Below are 19,292 nucleotides of genomic sequence, written 5' to 3'. Positions count from 1 at the left end.
AAAATTTGGAGAAATTAAATCAAGTGTTTAAAATATCCTCACATGTAAACAGCCTGCCCTACCAGAATATGACATTTCTTTTTTTTTTTTTTTTTTTTTGAGACAGAGTTTCGCTGTTGTTACCCAGACTGGAGTGCACTGGCACGATCTCGGCTCACCGCAACCTCCGCCTTCTGGGTTCAAGCAATTCTCCTGCCTCAGCCCCCCCGAGTAGCTGGGACTACAGGCGCGCACCACCATGCCCAGCTAATTTTTGTATTTTTAGTAGAGCTGGGGTTTCACCTTTTTGAACAGGATGGTCTTGATCTCTTGACCTCGTGATCCACCCATCTCAGCCTCCCAAAGTGCTGGGATTATAGGTGTGAGCCACCGCGCTCGGCTCAGAATATGACATTTCAAATTGGGAAGACTCTGTTTCATTCTCACCACTTGTAGTTTATCACTAGCATAGTATTTGCACCAACTATATTATTTCACCTCTAATGGATTCTACTTCATCTTTTTTTGACTATCAAAAACACGTATACATAAACCTATAGTCACTTTCCTACCTCACAAAATCAATTTAAACATTTTCTGAAAAGTCAAGTAAATACACTTAAAAACCCAATTATTTGAATAGGATAACTGAACAATATGCTTTAATAATGGTATATTTGCTAAAATTATAAGATCACCAACACAATTCTATCTGAAATACTATCTCGAAACCTTAGAACTTCATTAAATGGCCCCCAGTATTATCTCCTTCCTACAGAAAATCAATATGACCTAATGCCTACCTGACAGAAAAATACAATGCAATAGGTATAAAATTCCTCAGCATTGCCTCTCCAACTGAAAACACATCGGTAACTTCATCCATCTATACCTGAATGTGATCCAAAACTCTTTTCAGAGCCGACTTCTCCACATGTGTTCTTAGCACTGCCTGTTCCCAACCCTTATAGAATCTGTGTGCTCAATACTATCTGAACTGGTTTTAGTCATTTCCTCATCACTATTTCTCTTTGTCAGTAAGGTTAGTAAAACAATAATTCTTAAGGTAAAATGTTTCCTTTTTATTAAAACCTAAACAAGAACTCAAAATGGAGTTTTCTAATTGAACTACAAAGAACGTTTATCTAAATTAGGCTATTCAGACCTAGAAAATTATCTATGTGAATGAGAAGGCTTTGAACTGTGTGTGTGTGGTGGGGGTAGCGTATGAGTATGCATACTCCTATTATTGATCAAATTTCCTACCCACCTCTCCAGAACACAGAATATAAACAAAGCAACTTGCTTGCTCTGAGTGAGTGCTTGATCTGAGTCTCAAGTACTCCTTTACAGCAATGTAAAACCAGAGTAACACATTCTCTATGGCAAAATAGTTCATATACAGTTCATATATTTTACAGCAATAATTTGCTTCTATTCTTTGCTTATTACCAAACTCACTATCCCTTGAAGGTATTAAAATGAACTATTGGCCAGATGCAGTGGCTCATGCCTGTAATCCCAGAACTTTGGAGGGCAGAGGCTGGTGGATCACTTGAGGTCAGCAGTTGAGACCAGCATGGCCAATGTGGTAAAATCCCATCTCTACTACAAATACAAAAAATTAGCTGGGCGTGGTGGCATGCTCCTATAGCCCCAGGTACTCAGGAAGCTGAGACAGGAGAATCGCTTGAACCCAGGAGGTGGAGGTGGCAGTGAGCCAAGATTTCGCCACTGCACTCCAGCCTGAGCAACAGAGCAAGACTCCAGCTCAAAAAAAAAGAGTTGAGGAAGATGACACAAAAAATAAAAATTCTGCAACCAACACAAATGTCTGTGAGGATGCTACAAACTAATCCAGCTCCTGTAGGTATGGGCCAAAATCGTTTTACTTTTTATTCAAAATTTTAAAATTATTGTGATGCCATTAATGATGTATAGAAGGTAAAACAAACAGCAAATTCAGAAGAAAACATAGGTGAGCCCAGAATCTAATCAAATGTATGTATACATATATTTAAAACATTTTTGCATTGCTTTAACATTCACTGACTAAAACGCATACAATAACACATAAATTGAAAGAAGTCTGTCCTTTATTTGGAACTTTACCAAAAGATGTATATCACACTGGAAAAATCACATTATAGAGCAATGCTAATGAAGGTACTTGAGTCACCAATTACAACACACATGTATTAGTCTAATTTACAGCTGCCGCATTCATGATTATTCTACATGTAGATGTTAGTAGCATCTGACTACTTTATTCTGCCTCGTAGTAGGAGTGCCTGCATCTTCACAAACTGAAACTAATATATTTAATGTAATTATTATAATTAATAAGTTAATAACTTTGTTAGAATACTGTATTTCTAAATGTACATAACTGTACATATATATATATAATACACACCTACACACATATATGTGTAGGTTATACTGTCTACTAGTTGTTTTGTTTTGTTTTGTTTTTGAGACAGAGTCTAGCTCTTTTCACCCAGGCTGGAGTGCAGCAGCACAATAGCTGCTTACTATACAACCTCCACCTCCCAAGTTAAAGCAATTCTCCTGCCTCAGACTCCCAAGTAGCTGGGATTACAGGCACCTGACACCCCTGCCCAGCTAACTTTTGTATTTTTAGTAGAGATGGGGTTTTACCATGTTGGCCAGGCTGGTCTCCAACTCCTGGCCTCAAGTGATCTGCCTCCCTCAGCCTCCCAAAGTACCGGGACTACAGGTATGAGCCACCGTCCCCAGCCTGTTTTTTTCTTTTTTTGAGACAGTTTCTCACTTTGTTACCCAGGCTGGAGTTCAGTGGTGCGACTATAGCTCACTGCCATCTAGACCTCCCAGGCTCAGGCAATCCTCCCACTTCACATTCCAGAATAGCACATGCCACCACACCGAGCTAACTTTTTTTATTTTTAGTAGAGAGGAGGTTTTGCTATGTTGTCCAGACTGGTCTTAAACTCCTGGGCTCAAACGATATTACCACCTCAGCCTCCCCAAGTGTTGGATTACAGACATAAATCACTGGGCCTAGACTTCTGTTTTTTGTTGTTTTTTTTTTTTTTTGAGACGGAGTTTCGCTGGTTACCCAGGCTGGAGTGCAGTGGCGCGATCTCGGCTCACCACAACCTCCGCCTTCTGGGTTCAGGCAATTCTCCTGCCTCAGCTTCCTGAGTAGCTGGGATTACTGGCACGCGCCACCATGCCCAGCTAATTTTTTGTATTTTTAGTAGAGACGGGGTTTCACCATGTTGACCAGGATGGTCTCCATCTCTTGACCTCGTGATCCACCCACCTTGGTCTCCCAAAGTGCTGGGATTACAGGCATGAGCCACCGCACCTGACCCTGCCTTTTGTTCTTTTTTAAGTTATTGCTCCATTGCCCCGTGCAATGGTGTGATACAGTTCACTGCAGCCTCAATCTCCTGAGTTCAATCAATTCTCCCACCTTGGCCTCCTAAGTAGGTGGGACTAGATAGATACATGTGCCATCACTTCTGGTTATTAAGAGGTGAAAAAAATAGATGAAAGCTGATTTTAGAGCACTGAGTAAGAGAGTTCAGAAATCTCTTCCCTACAGAATTTTATTATATTGTAGCACAAAAAGAAACGCTTATTTTGGGCCAGATGGAGTGGCTCATGCCTGTAATCCCAACACTTCGGGAGGCTGCGGCAGGCAAATCACCTGAGGCCAGGAGTTCGAGACCAGCCTGGACAACATGGTGAAACCATATCTCTACTAAAAACACAAAAATTAGTCGGGCATGATGGTGTGCATCTGTAGTCCCAGCTACTCAGGAGGCTGAGGCTCAAGAATTGCTTGAACCCAGGAGGGGAAGGTTGCAGTGAGCCGAGATCGCGCCACTGCACTCCAGCCTGGGCAACAGAGCAAGATTCAGTCTCAAAAAAAAAAAAAGCTTAATTTTTTAGTCATAGCCTTATGTGTAAAATTACCTCTAAATTTTTTTTAACTGCACAATACTGACACAAAAAATGAACTCTAAACTAAGAGTCTTATGAATTATCTTTCAGTTCTGCCAGTGGTTAACTATATGATCTTCAAGTCTCTTAAGCCCTCTAAACCAGTTTCCTCAAGTTCTTGTAAGGAACTGGAATTAATTAACTCTGGGGTAATGTCCAATCCTAACATTCTAGGTTTCTACCTATCTAGTATTCATGAAACACATTCACAACTCAGGAAGACAATTATTCAGACCAGCAGTTCTTCCTATGTGTGGCCAATGGACCCTTTCAGAGAATAAAAAAGGTCACAACTATTTTCATAATAATACTGAAACATTTGCCTTTTTTACTGTGGTTACCTTTGCAATAAGAATGCAGAAGCAATGATGGGTAAAACTTCTAGAGCTTTAGCTAGTATCAAGGCAGTGGCACCAAAACATACCAGTAGTCACTGTACTTAAAGCCACAATGATAAAAGTTGAGCCTTCAAGTGAAAAGTACAAAAGTAGACCTTATATCTGCCACCACGGCTATAAAAGCTTTCCAACAAAGGAGTTTACACTAAGAATATAATTCTTAATATTACCTAAATTTGGAAGATCTGCTATTTTTAGTAGAGACAGAGTTTTACCATGTTGATCTTGAACTCCTGACCTCAAATGACCTGCTTGCCTTAGCCTCCCAAAGTGCCTGGCCTGGATCAAATAATTTTTAAATTTCTAACACAGTGAAAATATCAATAGATACAACCCACATAAATAAAACCTTTATGCAGTCTTCAGTAATTTTTAAGTATATAAAAACAGTCCTGAGACCTGAGATCCGCTGATCAAACAAAACCTTACAAAGCCAGTTTAGGTCATTCACCATCTAGTTAGAGTAGGCAAGAATGAAGGAAGATACATACACATCATGTAACCTTTGATGTACATTATAATAGAAGTATAATTCCAAATACCAAATTTGGCATAGCTACTTTCAAAGATTTAATTCAAGCAGGTACTAAAAGATGGATAAAAATGACTAAAGAAAAGTGCATTCCAGACAAAGGGTTTGTTTGAACGAGAGTACAGAAAAGAGAATGGCAACATGTTTGGTGAAAAGGCCAACGGGGCTAGACTGAAGGAGAATAGCAGAGGTGTGAGGAGTGCTATAGTGAAAAAGTACGGCAAGATGAGGTCACAAAAAATTCCGAATCACACAATAAGAGTTTAGAGACCAGGCATGGTGGCCCATATCCATAATTCCAACACTTTGGGAAGCTGAGGTAGGAGGATCACTTGAGCCCAGAAGTTCAAGGCTGCCGTGATCTATAATGTTGCGAATGCAATCCAGCCTGGATGAGAGTGAGACTCTATCTCTAAAAAACAAACAAAAAAGAAATAGTTGAAGAGACTGGAAAACAATAATGCTCTAAATGAGGCCACTGGATCTATTAATTAGGTTACAGAGTAGTCAATGTTGAGTGTTTAGGGAGAGAGCACAAATTAGAGTGAGTCTGGGATCAAGACCTCATTAGCATTATATTAACTACAGGAAATAAGTATTTTACCCAGGGTTACAGAAAAATATTTTTTCCAAAAAGTAGTTCGTCTTTCAACTACAACAGTTTTAAGTTATTTCTCTAAAACTTATGTAATTTTCAGAACATTTATTTCAGAAACACAAAATACTGATTTTAACACTTAAGCAGAACTCCAGCATTTACCTAATTTTATAATAAAATAATATATCATTGTGCTACATATTGAACCTCAACCTACTGCCTAAAAGAATAGTATTCTCACTATAGATAAGCCCACAAAGTACATTTTAATGCAAATTCAACAAATGACATTTATTCAAGGAAAAAAACTTAATCCTTTTTGATTAGTAATATGAAGCACAATAAAAAATCAAATTTCATTTTGGCATGTTTATATCAAATGTGTATTTAGCTGAAACTATGTCTATGCATACGTAATATGTGAAAATCCATCGTTCATTAATATAATCTAGCAAATAGTCATTTGTTTTACATAAAGATTCTTCTCTTTACAAAAGAAATTACCACTGGGATCCTTTAAATAGGAAGTTTTCCCAGAATAATAAAAAATTACAGGTCAGGTGTAGTGGCTAATGCCTGTAATCTCATCATTTTGGGAGGCCAAGGCAGGAGGATTGCTTGAGGCTGAGAGTTCAAGACCTGCCTTGGCAACATAGTAAGACCCCCCCCCCAGCTCTATAAAAAGAAATTTAAATTACAATTCATTATTTAATTTACACAAAACTTAACAGAAATACATTTGCTTAAGGTACGTGCAAAAACTGTGTAATTATAACAGGTATAAAACTAAAACAGGTAGTTGTTAAGAGGTTTAAAAAACAAGAGCTGTAAGGAATGGCTTAGATTTGGGTCCAGGAGGTCTCCGCTCTCTCATCTGCTGGCAGGGGAGGCTGAAGCCCTGTGTAGAAGAGAAATCTGAGGGTGAGTCTGGCTCAAGAAAGTGGATATCACAGAAGACCTGTCTCCCCTGGACTTGAAAGTGGGCCACAGAAACATGAATGCCACCATTTTACTATTATTTGTGGAGGGAGATAAAAAGAGAACGGATTAACCCTTCAGGGATTTTCAAAGCTCTAGGTGTTTAAAAGAGGACACAGAAAAAAGCACACAAAGACTCTGGAGCCAAACCACCTGAAAACATCTTTTGACTCTACTCCTCACTACTTCCATCACCTTCGAAAATTACTTAGACCTCAGCTCTCTCAGTTATAAAATGGCGAAAGAATAGTCACCTCATAGAGTCAATGTGAGAATTAAATGAAAAAATAACTGCAAAACACTCAAAGTGATGGCATATAATTGGCCTTCAAGAATTGTTATAATTATACTGTGCTAGGATGATTTTAGATCACTCATTCAATCCATCATCACAATATACTGCCACCACAACCCATCTGACATAAACCTTTCACTGTTAAATCATGCTGAACTACTCAGTTGTCCGTATGTTCTGAAAATACTAATCTATATCAGCGTTATATACCAAACAGCAGAATCCTAGAAAACAGGACCAGAATCCTACAAAACTGGACCAAAGTCCATGACATTCTGAGTCAGTTCCAGAAACACACCTTAAATAAATAATAGCCCTCTGTAAACAGTTGCACATCTGGCAAAAAGGAAAAAAATGTTAGCATCATTGTACGCAGCCACCAGCTATCTCCACTTTTACTACGGACTTACTAAAATCACCAAATTGGTCTATAAATTCCTAACTTATCCTCGCTTTCCAAAAAAAAAACCCAGACTTATTATTAGTTAAAATATAAAATTAAATTCTGATTGAAATAAATATTTTCTAGTTGCTAAAACGTCTATAGTGACAGCTGGTCATATGGTCAAACTCATTCAATTTCCATCCTTCTTTTCCCTCCTCTCACACCTGAAAGAAAAATCTTTCTTTAACATAAGCGTCTTCAATTAGACATCTGAATACATGATGACTAGCTTTTCACTCTATATTCACCTGTTTTCTTCATCATCTCAGTTGCCAATACAAGACATGATTTTGTTTGAAATATCAAGCACAAGAATAGATTCATGAAGTATTTTGTTCGTTCTCCTAATCTTCAAGATCAACCACGATGAACAAGAAAAGCAGAGAAACTAATACATTCCTCTTCAAAACACATACAGGTTCTTTGTTCTTCCCCCAGATACTAAGACCAAAAGGATAACAGACAGCAAATCATGCCCACAAACCAAAACACAGCTGGTTCATCTAATTTTAGAAAAAAAATAACAAGGAAGAAGAGAAAAGTTCTCTCTGGAATAACTCAATCCTCAAATCAAGGAAATTCAAAGAATACAACATGGAAAAACTAAGAGCCTCAAATATCCCCTGCGGGATTCTAATTCCATCAGTGTGAAATCAAAATAAACAATATGTTTTTAGAAGATTCCACAAAAATTTAAAATCACCCCTTAAAAAACAGAAAAAAGCCCACTTACAGAGAAAATATCTAAATGGTTGGCTTCCAAGCACAGGCATTACTCAGTTGATTCCAAACCTGTTTCTCATTTTCACCATACTCTTTAAAAAAGACAAACTGGGAAACATATTTGTTTGTTTTTTTAACTCAGTTATAACATTTATATCCAGAGGTATCCTTTATTTGTATGCTAAATTCTCACAGCCAGATGTTTATTAATTTGCTCAACTCTGGGCAGTATGGTTCCTCCTTTTCTGGAGGTCCTGAACAAGACCTTATCTAGCTGCTTCTTAACCTGAGTAAGATATTGTACTTCTTTTTCCCTGGATTCCTCAAGAGAAGAAAGAAAATATAAACCATAATCTAATTGTTTTGGGGGGAGTATTACTTATATACTAGAATCCTTCATTCCATCTCTTTAAGAAGAGAAATCCTTTTCTTTAGTAACCCTAAGGAATCTATCCAAAATATAAAGAGGACAAACTTTTTGCCAGAATTAAGATTATGTAAAATTGGCATTAGCAAAATATCAGCAACTGCAAGATAACAGCAAATTGCAACTGGTTTATACAGAAATTTAACGTGTCCTCAAAAGGACTTGGAGAGAAAGAATAACCATTTCCCAACAGTCTTGCTTCCACTAACTGTTACTATATCAACACTATGGCTGAGTGTTCTTGTTGTCAAAAAAAATTCCAGGTGAATACAAAGTTTAAATTCCAAAAAGCAAAAGACTTACTGCCAAAATATTTTTAATTTAGTCATTAAAACATTTTTAATGAAAGAAACATATATTCCATTAAACCAAGACTGCCTAAGGAAGAAAATTTCAGAAAACCTCAGCGAGGTGTAACAATATATTAACAAAAATGCTTGTGTTAACAGACCTAGATTATCCTTCTTGTTGGGTTATATGGATCATCAAAAATTCCTAAAATAATTGTTCAGTTAAATGAGAAACTGAACAAACTATTTTCTGAAAGCATGTATAAAATAATTAGTCCCAAGCATTTTGCAGATGCATAACAATGCAACAAATTATTTTATAATGTAAGAAGGAAATGCTACAAATCCCCAAAGGTTCTAAATAATGTCCTAGTTATTCTCCATTTGCTCCGTCATATCCTCAACTCCTTCTCTGCTCTGCTATTGCACTGGGAGAACAAGCTTGAAATAAAAATAAAAATAAAAACAAACAAACAAAAAATAAACATCACTTGGGCTCCCCAGCTGGGTTCCAGTAATGTTAAGTCACTGGTGGAGATTCAGAGGAAGAGGGAGGAGAGGTCAGGGAACCTCCCTTCACGCTCCTCCTGCTTCAAAACCACAGCTCCCTCAAGCCCTCCTCCACAAAACCAGCTTTCTGCTCTGGTAATCTCCGGAGAATTAAGAGTTTCTTGCTGCTGCTAGTCCCTGGTGTTTTACCATGCTTGTTTGTTCTCTAACCTCTGCAAATAGCCTCTTCATGTGAACCATCAAGGGTAAAATCTCTTTCCTTCTGGGACTTTGCCTGATATGACTAATAATACCAAGTCTGATCAGTACACTATCTAAAGAAATCTAAATTTTTAAGGTCTATAGAAACAGGCCCTGTGACTCACACCTGTAATCACAACACTTTGGGAGGCTGGGGGGCACATGGATCACCTAAGGTCAGGAGTTAGAGACCAGCTTAGCCAACATGATGAAACCCTGTCTCCACTAAAATTACAAAAATTAACCAGGCATGCTAATGTGTATCTGTAATCCCAGCTATTCAGGAGGCTGAAGCATGAGAATTACTTGGACCTGGGAGGCAGAGGTTGCAGTGTGCCAAGATCATGCCACTGTCCTCTAGAAGGAAACAGATCGAGACTCCATCTCAAAAAACAAAAAAAAAATCTATGCAAACACCTATGTATACATTTTTGCTATTTGTATAATTGTTAAAAATTAATGGTCTTTAATATTAGCTAATCACCTCCAAATGAAGCTAGTGAAAAAGTTGAAACAGTAATTACAATTGAATTTAGGTGTGAAACTTAACACTGCATTGTCTTCGCCATATAAATGCTATAAACCCGAAATAAGCTTTTTTTAAAAAAAAAAAAAAATCAGTGAAGAGATTCTGGTAACATTATTTCACTTCCCTGCACCACACAATGCCTGGTTTACCTAAGCAAATTGTCTTTATTCTTGTTGAAGCCCTCCCTAACCATAAGACGAAAAAGTTTAAGACAGTAATTCTCTAATTCCAGTTTGCAGGTAAATCAAAAAAGGAAGCTTGCTAAATGCTAATGCTCAGGCCCCAGCCATACTTTCCTGTACATTTTACTAGTTCCCCAGGTAATTCTGGCACACCCAATTTCAGAACTACTGAAAAATGGGCAACTTTGGACAAGCACAGGGCTCATACCTGTAGTCCCAGCACGTGGGGAGGCCGAAGTGGGTAGATCACAAGGTCAGGAGTTTGAGACCAGCCTGGCTAACAGAGTAAGACCCTGTCCATACTAAAAATACAAAAATTAGCTGAGCATGGTGGCACACGCCTGTAGTCCCAGATACTCAGGAGGCTGAGGCAGGAGAATCGCTTTAACCTAGGAGGCAGAGGTTGTGGTGAGCCAAGATCAACCCACTACGCTTCAGCCTGGGTAACAGATTCCATTTCAAAAAAAAAAAGGCCAACTTCAAGATTCCAACCAAATCACTAATATATTGCTTTTTTTGCTTTTGGACAATCCACATTAAACATGGCCATAAAAAAAAACCCAACGCAGTAACAACAATAATGAATGTAAACTATGTGCTAGCCAGTGTGATCTGTGTTTTACATGTATTATGATCTAATTCAATCCTCACAAGAACCACACCAGGTAGGTAATATTGTTATTTCCATTTTATAGATGAGAAAACTGAAGCCCAGAGAAATTAAGTAATTTGACCAAAACCAGGACTGCCTCAGGTCTGCCTATTCTCTTACCCAGGAGCCGGACAAGAAAGCACTGCTGTGCTTAAATGCAACTCTGGAGCCACAGGGCTGTCAGAGAATTAAGCCGGAGGACCATGTTGTTAGGCAAGTAATACCCTCCCATCTAAGCCGGAGGACCATGTTGTTAGGCAAGTAATACCCTCCCATCTCCCTGCAACCCCAATTCCCACCCCTCACCCAATAAGCTATCCTGACTCCCACACCCATCACTCCCTCAGCAAGTTCTCCCACCTCCATGATGTGTCACACATCCTAGTAGAACATCACAAGTCTGTCAACACATATATATGTGTGTGTGTGTGCGCACATGTGTGTGTGCATATATATATATATGCATACATATATGCATAAGCACTCTTTCCACATTAGTATCTACTACATGCTTAGTACTAGGAGAGGCCCAAATTCCAGCACCACCAAATGAGCTTGAGCAAATTTAACATCTCTGCCCGTTTCCTAATCTGTAAAATGAAGGTCATAACAGTAACACCACTGAGGTGACACAGTGATTGAGCTAATATATACAAAAGTACTTAGCTGGCATAATACTTGACATAGTAGCAAAAGCTCAACAAACAATAGCTGCTATTGGCCAGGCACAGTGCTCATGCCTGTAATCCCAGTACTTTGGGAGGCCAAGGTGGGCAGATCACCTGAAGTCAGGAGTTTGAGACCAGCCTGGCCAACATAGTGAGACCTCATCTCTATTAAAAATACAAAAATTAGCCAGGTGTGGTAGTACACACCTGTAATCCCAGCTACTCAAAAGATTGAGACAGGACAATCACTTGAACCCAGGAGGCGGAGGTTGCAGTGAGCCAAGATCGTGCCACTGCACTCCAGCCTGGGTGTCTGAGTGGCACTCCGTCTCAAAAAAAAAAAAATAGCTGCTATTAAAACTATACTTTGCCAGCCTCTTCTCTTACAACACCAACATATCAGTCCTAGTCCCATTTAATTTTTGCTTGTTTGTTTTTTTTGAGTCAAAACCTGGCCATGTTTTTTTGAGTCAAAACGAGGCTGCCTAGGCTGGCCTCGAACACCTGGACTCAACCATTCCTCCTGCCTCAGCCTCCTGAGTAGCTGGGACTACAGGCATGCATCATCGTGTCCAACTCATTTATTTTCTCTCAGCCTTCTTTGCTGAAAGTGTGACAAATGATGGAATATACTTATATTTATCAAAGCAGGCTGGCAACAGTGCCATAACCCAATAGTCTGGGAGTCTTCAACAGACAGAAGGTCAGGAGTAGACTATTCCAGAGCAAATAAGTCATTCATTAGCCTTGAAATTGCACCACTTTGACAACTATTTCCCAACTTTAGGGTCAGCCCTGTTGATTATACCCTAGTATGAAGAGCCTATAATTAACTTAATTCAAAACAGTAACAAAATGTCATTACAGGGGCTTGGTCTTAATCACTGTACCCCTACAACTTAGAATAGTGCCTGGTCCATGGTAGACACTCAAATATGTTTTTAATAAATGAAGAAACAAAAGAACCAACACTGTAACACACTCAGTTCTTTAGTGAGTCTTTACAAAGACAGTTGTAACTATCAGATCACTACCAATGCACAAAGTAATAAAAGTTATTTTCAAAATTCCCCCAGAATATTTTTCTCCTTCCTTTTTTTAATTGTTGACTTTCTTTGAAAATTCTCCAACTAGAAAAGCTAATTACCAACTTCAGTCCAATGATGCATCATGCTCATCTTCTGCCTTACATTAAAAAATAAAACTGTAACACTTTAAACATTATCACTTTAGTGACCCTAATTTTTCAGAACTTCCTGAACCACTTGACTTGAACCCATAAGGTGAAGTTAAATACATAAGCAATGGGGGAAAAGGGAGAACTTACTACTTTGGGACTACACAGAGAGAGGTTCCATTCTCAATGATGCTTCTAAGTAGCGACAGTTAATTTTAAGTTATTTATTTATTTAGAGATGGGATCTTGTTCTGTCACCTAGACTGGAGTGCCGGGGTACAATCACAGTGCACTGCAGTCTTGACCTCTTGGACTCAGGAGATCCTCCCACCTCAGCCTCCCACATAGCTGTAACTATAGGCATCCACCACCACACCCAGCTAATTTTTGTATAATATTTTTCATAAAAGGGTTTCACCATGTTGCCCAGGGTATTCTCAAACTCCTGGGCTAAAGTAATCCTCTCACCTTAGCCTCCCAAAGCGCTGGGATTACCAGCATGAGCCACCACACGCAGCCTGTATTTTTAATTTTTTGAGTCTCTATTTCCTGACCTGTAGAAAAGGAATAAATTTACTAAATCTACTTCATCTAGTTGTTTAAGGACCAAATGTATACAAAATTATTTTAAAGCAATAAATTGCCATACAAATATAGGTTATTAGCTTTTGGCACATACATTTTTGGATTTAAATGGATGGTTTCCATTTATCTTTTCATCTCTCTGCAACACTTTCTATTTCCTGGATCCAAATACATGCCAGAACAGGGAGGAATCAGTTCACACTTGTAACAACTAAAACACAGCGGGCCCTCATATTATTTGTTGAAAAAGATGATCATCCACACATAATTACAAACCAAAAAATTCTGCCACACAAAATATATTACCTTGTAAAGGTTAGTCAGTGGGTTACTTTTTTGGGGGGCGGGGAACGGAGTCTCACTCAACCGCCCAGGCTGGAATGCAGTGGCACAATCTCAGCTCACTAAACCTTCACCTCCCAGGTTCAAGCTCCTCTCCTGCCTTAGCCTCCTGAGTAGCTGGGATTACAGGCACCCACCCCCAGGCCCAGCTAAGTTTTGTACTTTTAGTAGAGATGGGGTTCCACCATGTTGCCCAAGCTGGTCTCAAACTCCTGACCTCAGGTGATCCACCCATCTTGGCCTTCCAAAGTGCTGGGATTACAGGTGTGAGCCAGCGTACCTGGCCAGGTTATTTTCAAATAAAATAACAAATGACCTAACATACTCAAAAGATGCCTGTGTTTTTGTCAGGAGTTTCCTTTGTGCACATTACTCAGCATGATATTTATCCTATGTGAATATACACTGAAGGAATGTGCTTTGGTGTTTTGGTTTCACTTGAGACATACCTTCTATTAAAAAAATTATTTCCTCTCTCTTTAGCACCAGCAAGATATCTGAAGATGCCAGATTTCTTCTTTAGGTTTTACTTTCTATGCTTCAGTACTCACAGGGAAACCTTTTGGTGGACTTATGGTCATTTCTCAAACCAGTATGCCATTCTTACACTAATCAATCAGAAAAATAAGCTACTTTTTGAAAACAGTAACTAGAAAGATATCACAAAAATTTCAGTCCACTCAAATTTGTCAAACAACATCAGAACCATTTTAAATACAAAAGATCTTTGTTCTTCTGGACATTATGCCGGCCTGACACAGTGGCTCTTGCCTGTAATCCCAGCACCTTGGAAGCCAAAGGCAGCAGAGATCATCTGAGCTCAGGAGTTCAAGAACAGCCTGGGCAACATTGTAAAACCCATCTTTTACCACAAACACATAAAAGTTAGCCAGGCATGGTGGCATACACCTGTAGTCCCAGCTACTCAGGAGGCTGAGATGGGAGGATCACTTGAGCCTGGGAGGTGGAGGCTGCAGTGAGCTGAGATCATGCCACTGCACTCCAGCCTGGGTGACAGAAAGAGACCCTGTCTCAAAAAAAAAAAAAAAAAAAAAAATATATATATATATATATATATACACACATACATACATACACAAACACACACACACACATGCCCCGCCTCAAAAAGAGAACTCAGCTTATTTAACTCTAGTTCTTGATGTGTGTGTCACAGATCATCTATTACTAATTTATATTAGGTGGTGGTTTTGTATTTATGGTTGAATATGAATATCCTTGAGATGCAAAATTCCTAATAGTTCAAAGCAAATAATGAAAAACCTGGTAAACGCAGCCACACAACTCGGCATTCCTATCTTTCTTCTCATTTACCCAGCTATATCCTACTGCTGAAATGCATGTTTCCTAGTGTGTTACCAAAAAAAAAACAAAATGGGTTTTATGTGCTCACTTTTGTCATTTATGTCTATTGAAGCTAAAGGGATATTCCACGGCCATAGAAAAGATTTGCCCTAATAGTATCTAAGTTACAATTTAATTATCATCTGAAAACAAGTCCCCCCTCCCTAGAGAATTAAATATGTAAAATTTAAAGGACAGCTACTGCATTTATGGGCAATAATCCTATCCTAACCAGGAACATTGCAATCTAAATCTAGTTCTTATAAACCTATCAAAGGTAAGAGTGCACAATACATACAACATTCTAGAACTACATGAGAAATGAGAAGGCAGCAGCATCACTATTCAAGGCTGTCAACTTGAGAAGGAAGACACATAATTCTAAATTAGTTCCAGAACTACATTCATGGCCTATCACATCTACTCCTGGATGCTTTCATCAAACCTTGAATTACATTCTTTGACATAATACCAGTTTTGCCGGTTTAAACAGTCCACCAAGTGAAATGAAACCAAGGAAAACTGCTCTGGTTGGAAAAAAAATGGGCTCCATGGTCAAATAACTCAGGTGTGAATCCAGACTTTGCCCCTCTGGAGCAAGCATTTAATTCTTTGAGCCGAGACTTCCTGATTTGGAAAAGGCCATGGCCATCAGCCTAGAAAATAATTTTGTATCAAGTCCCTCAGTCTGTAATCTGTCCAATTATGGCAGGTGACTAACAAATGTGCAATAATCTTATACTAGTAAAGGGCCAGTTCATAAATCATTATGAAATATCTCATTATGGGTATCATAATTAAACTCCGATTGCAATCCCAGCACTTTGGGAGGCCAAGGCGGACAGATCACTTGAGCTCAGGAGTTCGAGAACAGCCTGGCCAACATGGTGAAACCCCATTTCTACTAATAATATAAAAATTAGCCAGGCGTGGTGGCGGCCACCAGTAATCTCAGCTACCTGGGAGGCCGACGAAGGAGAATCCCTTGAACCCAGGAGGTGGAGGTTTCAATGACCGGAGATCATGACACTACACAGCCTGGGTGACAGGGCAAGACTCCATCTCAGGGAAAAAAAAAAAAATGAATAAATAAACTCTATGAGATTTATTTAAGTTATAACACTTTTCAATATTTTATTTTTAGATATTTTAATATATAAAAATGAAAACTGTACAGAAGTTAAATTCTTCTTAAAACTGACATTTTACATGTCAAAAACGGAGCCTCAACTGTCAACAAAGTTAAAATGGGTTAATTTTTAAAAAATGTTTGGATGTATATATCTATTCAAACCTCACATGGTCAAAATCTTTGAAACTTTCTAAAAAACTTTCTAAAGAAAGCTACATTTTGGAAGCCAGATACAGCCCAATTGTCTAAACAATGGGCTACATGATACACCACAGACTCCAGGCAAAGTCACAACAGGATGAGAAAAGAGCCTTCAGCCTCTCGGATTTCCTGGTCACTGTTATTTTAAAACTTGATCACGTAAACATAAATAGGAAAAAAATCCATTTCAGATAAGCTCTACTGGTTATGATTTACAATCTTTTGTTTTTAATACAATATTTAATTGCATTAATTTACATTAAATATTATAATTGTTCATTACATTTTTCTTGCTCATGTTTCTGGGCACTAACCAAGAATATATATGTATATCATATATAGTTTTATATATTATACAGTTTTTAACATATTTCCTTAAATGTCATTCATACTTCTGTTACTGCCATTTACAATAGTTTCTGAAAACAATAATGTAACTTACAAAGATGGAGAATGATAAACAGCATGTCACACACAAAAAATGCAAAAGTAATGGGCAAATGTACATACGACTACAATGACTTGTTTACCGATGTGGATGTAATTCCTGCCTAACGTAAAAATACTCAAAACGAGCTGGATATATAAAAGTCAGCGAGCTATTGTGAAAGGCTGCATGGTTTCAAGCTCTAGTTATAGTCCACTTGGTAACATTTGTGGCGGTTTCTACAATTAAAGGCAAAAGACACAGTTAAGTTTTTTGTTTTTTTTTTTACGTGCCGTGACTCCGATCAGAGGTAATTTTTTCACTAAACATTCTCCAGTTGGAAAACCACAACCTGAGACATCTAGGAAGCTCAGTTAATTTGTACAGGAAATGCTGCTTTGCCGCCAACCTTTGTACCATGACCACTACAAGTCCAAGTTCAAGATTCATGTTTTATGTTGTGAAGATAAGTTTCAGCTAAATCTTAAGAATGTTAATTTCTAGGGCAGGTGCGGTAGCTCATGCCTAATCCCAGCACACTGGGAGATTGAGGTGGGTGGATCACCTGAGGTCAGGAGTTCGAGACCAGCCTGGCCAACATGGCAAAACCCCATCTCTACTAAAAATACAAAAACTAGCTGGGCGGTAGTGCACGCCTGTAAGCCCAGCCGCTGACGCAGTAGAATCACTTGAACCTGGGAGGTGGAGGTTGCAGTGAGCCGACAGAGTGAGACTCCGTCTCAAAAAAGGAACCTTAATTTTAAAACTCTCAAATTCTGACTAGATAGACTGCATCTATACCACCAGAGCATTAAAAAAAAAAAAAAAAAAAAAAATGAGACTTACTTAGCCCGTACAGTTAGTCTATTAAGTTAGGGCAGTTCTTCTCGTTTTCTCACTAATACTCATAAATTAGGAGTTAAGCATCTTTCCACGGTATCACTTTATGCTAGATAAGATGTAATGAATTTTTTGAAACTGTATGGAAATACTTCTAAACTCAGATGTTCTAGGGATACCCCATCAAATTATGTCCTATTTAAAATTAAAATACCAGAGTTTGAGCATTTTAATCGTTTTAGGGAGTTTTTGGAAATTAACAGAAGAAAGTTCTTGTTCAGTAGCATACCTGTAAATTAACATACTCAAGGTACTGAGAGACAAAGAATAAAGCTTTACAAAGTCTCAATCTGGTCTTCTACATGATTAGACTATTAATGGTATCATTTGATCTTCACATCTCAGAACAAACTGCGCTCTCCCTGCACTGTATTTTAAGCGTGTTTACAAAAGAGAAAATAAAACTATCACAAAGTGTCCAAGTCCGAGTTGGACACCTGAGTGCTCTGCTTCTACCTGGGAGCCAGGGAAGAAACACAAAGGGACCTTGGTGATTGATAACCCGTGAAAGGAGGCTAAACGTCTTTCTGTGGAAACAAGAACCACCCCCGGCCCCACCGCGCGCCGCCGCCGCCCGGGGCCGACCCATCACCTGCTTCTCCCACCCGCGTCGTCCGGCGGTGAACCGACGCGTCGGCCCGGGAGCTGCCCGAGGAGGCCCAAGAGCAAGGCCGGGCCGGGAACAGCGAGACCCCGGAGCCTACGCCCCGCAGCGGGGGCTCCGGGACACTCACCGGTGCCGGCGTGAAGGCAGGTGCGCGGCGGCAGAGGTACTCGTGCAGCTCAGGCTGAAGGGCGCGGTGGGAAGTGATGAGGGCGAGAGATGAGGGCGAGCGAAGAGGCCGACGACGCGGACGCGCTGCAGGACGGGGCGGCGACAGCGGCCCGGCTGCGGCTGGCTTCCTGCTCGGACAGATCCCGAGTCGGTCTCCGCCCGCCGGCCGGCGCCCAGCCGAGTCCCCGGCACCGCGGCGTGCACGTCACGGCTACGGAGCGCCCGAGGGGGCGGGGGCGCCGGGGCCGCGGTGCGGCCGGCCCCCGGGAGCGCGCCGGGAGGGGGCGCGCGTTCTGGGAGCGAGGGCGCCGTACCCCCGGGGTCGCCCCGCCCGCGGCGCCGAGCCTCTGGGGCGGGGTGGGCGCCCTGCTGCGCAGGGAGGGGCTGCCCTGGACAAGCCGGGAGTTCTGGTTCCTCGCACAGAGAAACGGCCTCCTTCGTCGCGGTAGCTGTTTCCAGTCCCAGTGAGGCAGGTCCTCTCCGGCTGATGCCGGGACTGTGCAGGCTGCCAACAGCAAGAATCAGTTCAAGCAGGGAGAAAGTTGTTCGGAGAGGGGGCGAGGAGTCCGGGGCTCCGCGCTGGGGACCCAGGGACCAGGTGGCCGCGCCCGGGCTGCAGCGAGGCTGTGTGGCGGCTACCTCGGCTCCGGATCTGGCCGGCTTGGGCTGGGCTGCCCTGCATAGGGAGGAACGTTCCTGCACAACTAAGTTCCAGTCGGCCTTTGGAGGAGGGAGGGCTTGAGATGTGAATTTCGCACCCCTTTGCTTCTCCCCACTCCCACCCTCGCCGCTGCATTTACTTTTTAGAGTCCCTACCTTCTCAGTCGTTTAAATGTTACTGTTTTTATACGTGACATATCTGTGAATCACTTTTTAAAATATGAAGTACCTATGCAAATTTGAATTATATGGTGAAAACACATCATCTTTACGATGAAAACAGCTTCTG

The 19,292-nt window shown here is 40.3% G+C and overlaps 1 protein-coding gene across 9 annotated transcripts in view; it reads right to left on the bottom strand.

Annotated features, from left to right (window-relative positions):
* MYO6 (myosin VI) overlaps positions 1–18,500 on the bottom strand; it is a 162,626-nt gene extending 144,126 nt beyond the window's left edge. For all 9 annotated transcript variants that reach the window (XR_013534335.1, XR_013534336.1, XM_008994687.4 and 6 more), the window contains exon 1: positions 18,303–18,500. The gene's annotated coding sequence lies outside the window, so the exon portion shown is untranslated. The remainder of the gene's footprint in view (positions 1–18,302) is intronic.
* Positions 18,501–19,292: the final 792 nt, after the last annotated feature.

This window comes from Callithrix jacchus, chromosome 4, assembly GCF_049354715.1.
Source record: "Callithrix jacchus isolate 240 chromosome 4, calJac240_pri, whole genome shotgun sequence".
NCBI classification, from domain to species: Eukaryota; Metazoa; Chordata; class Mammalia; order Primates; family Cebidae; genus Callithrix; species Callithrix jacchus.
This window is presented reverse-complemented; position numbering and strand designations above follow the sequence as displayed.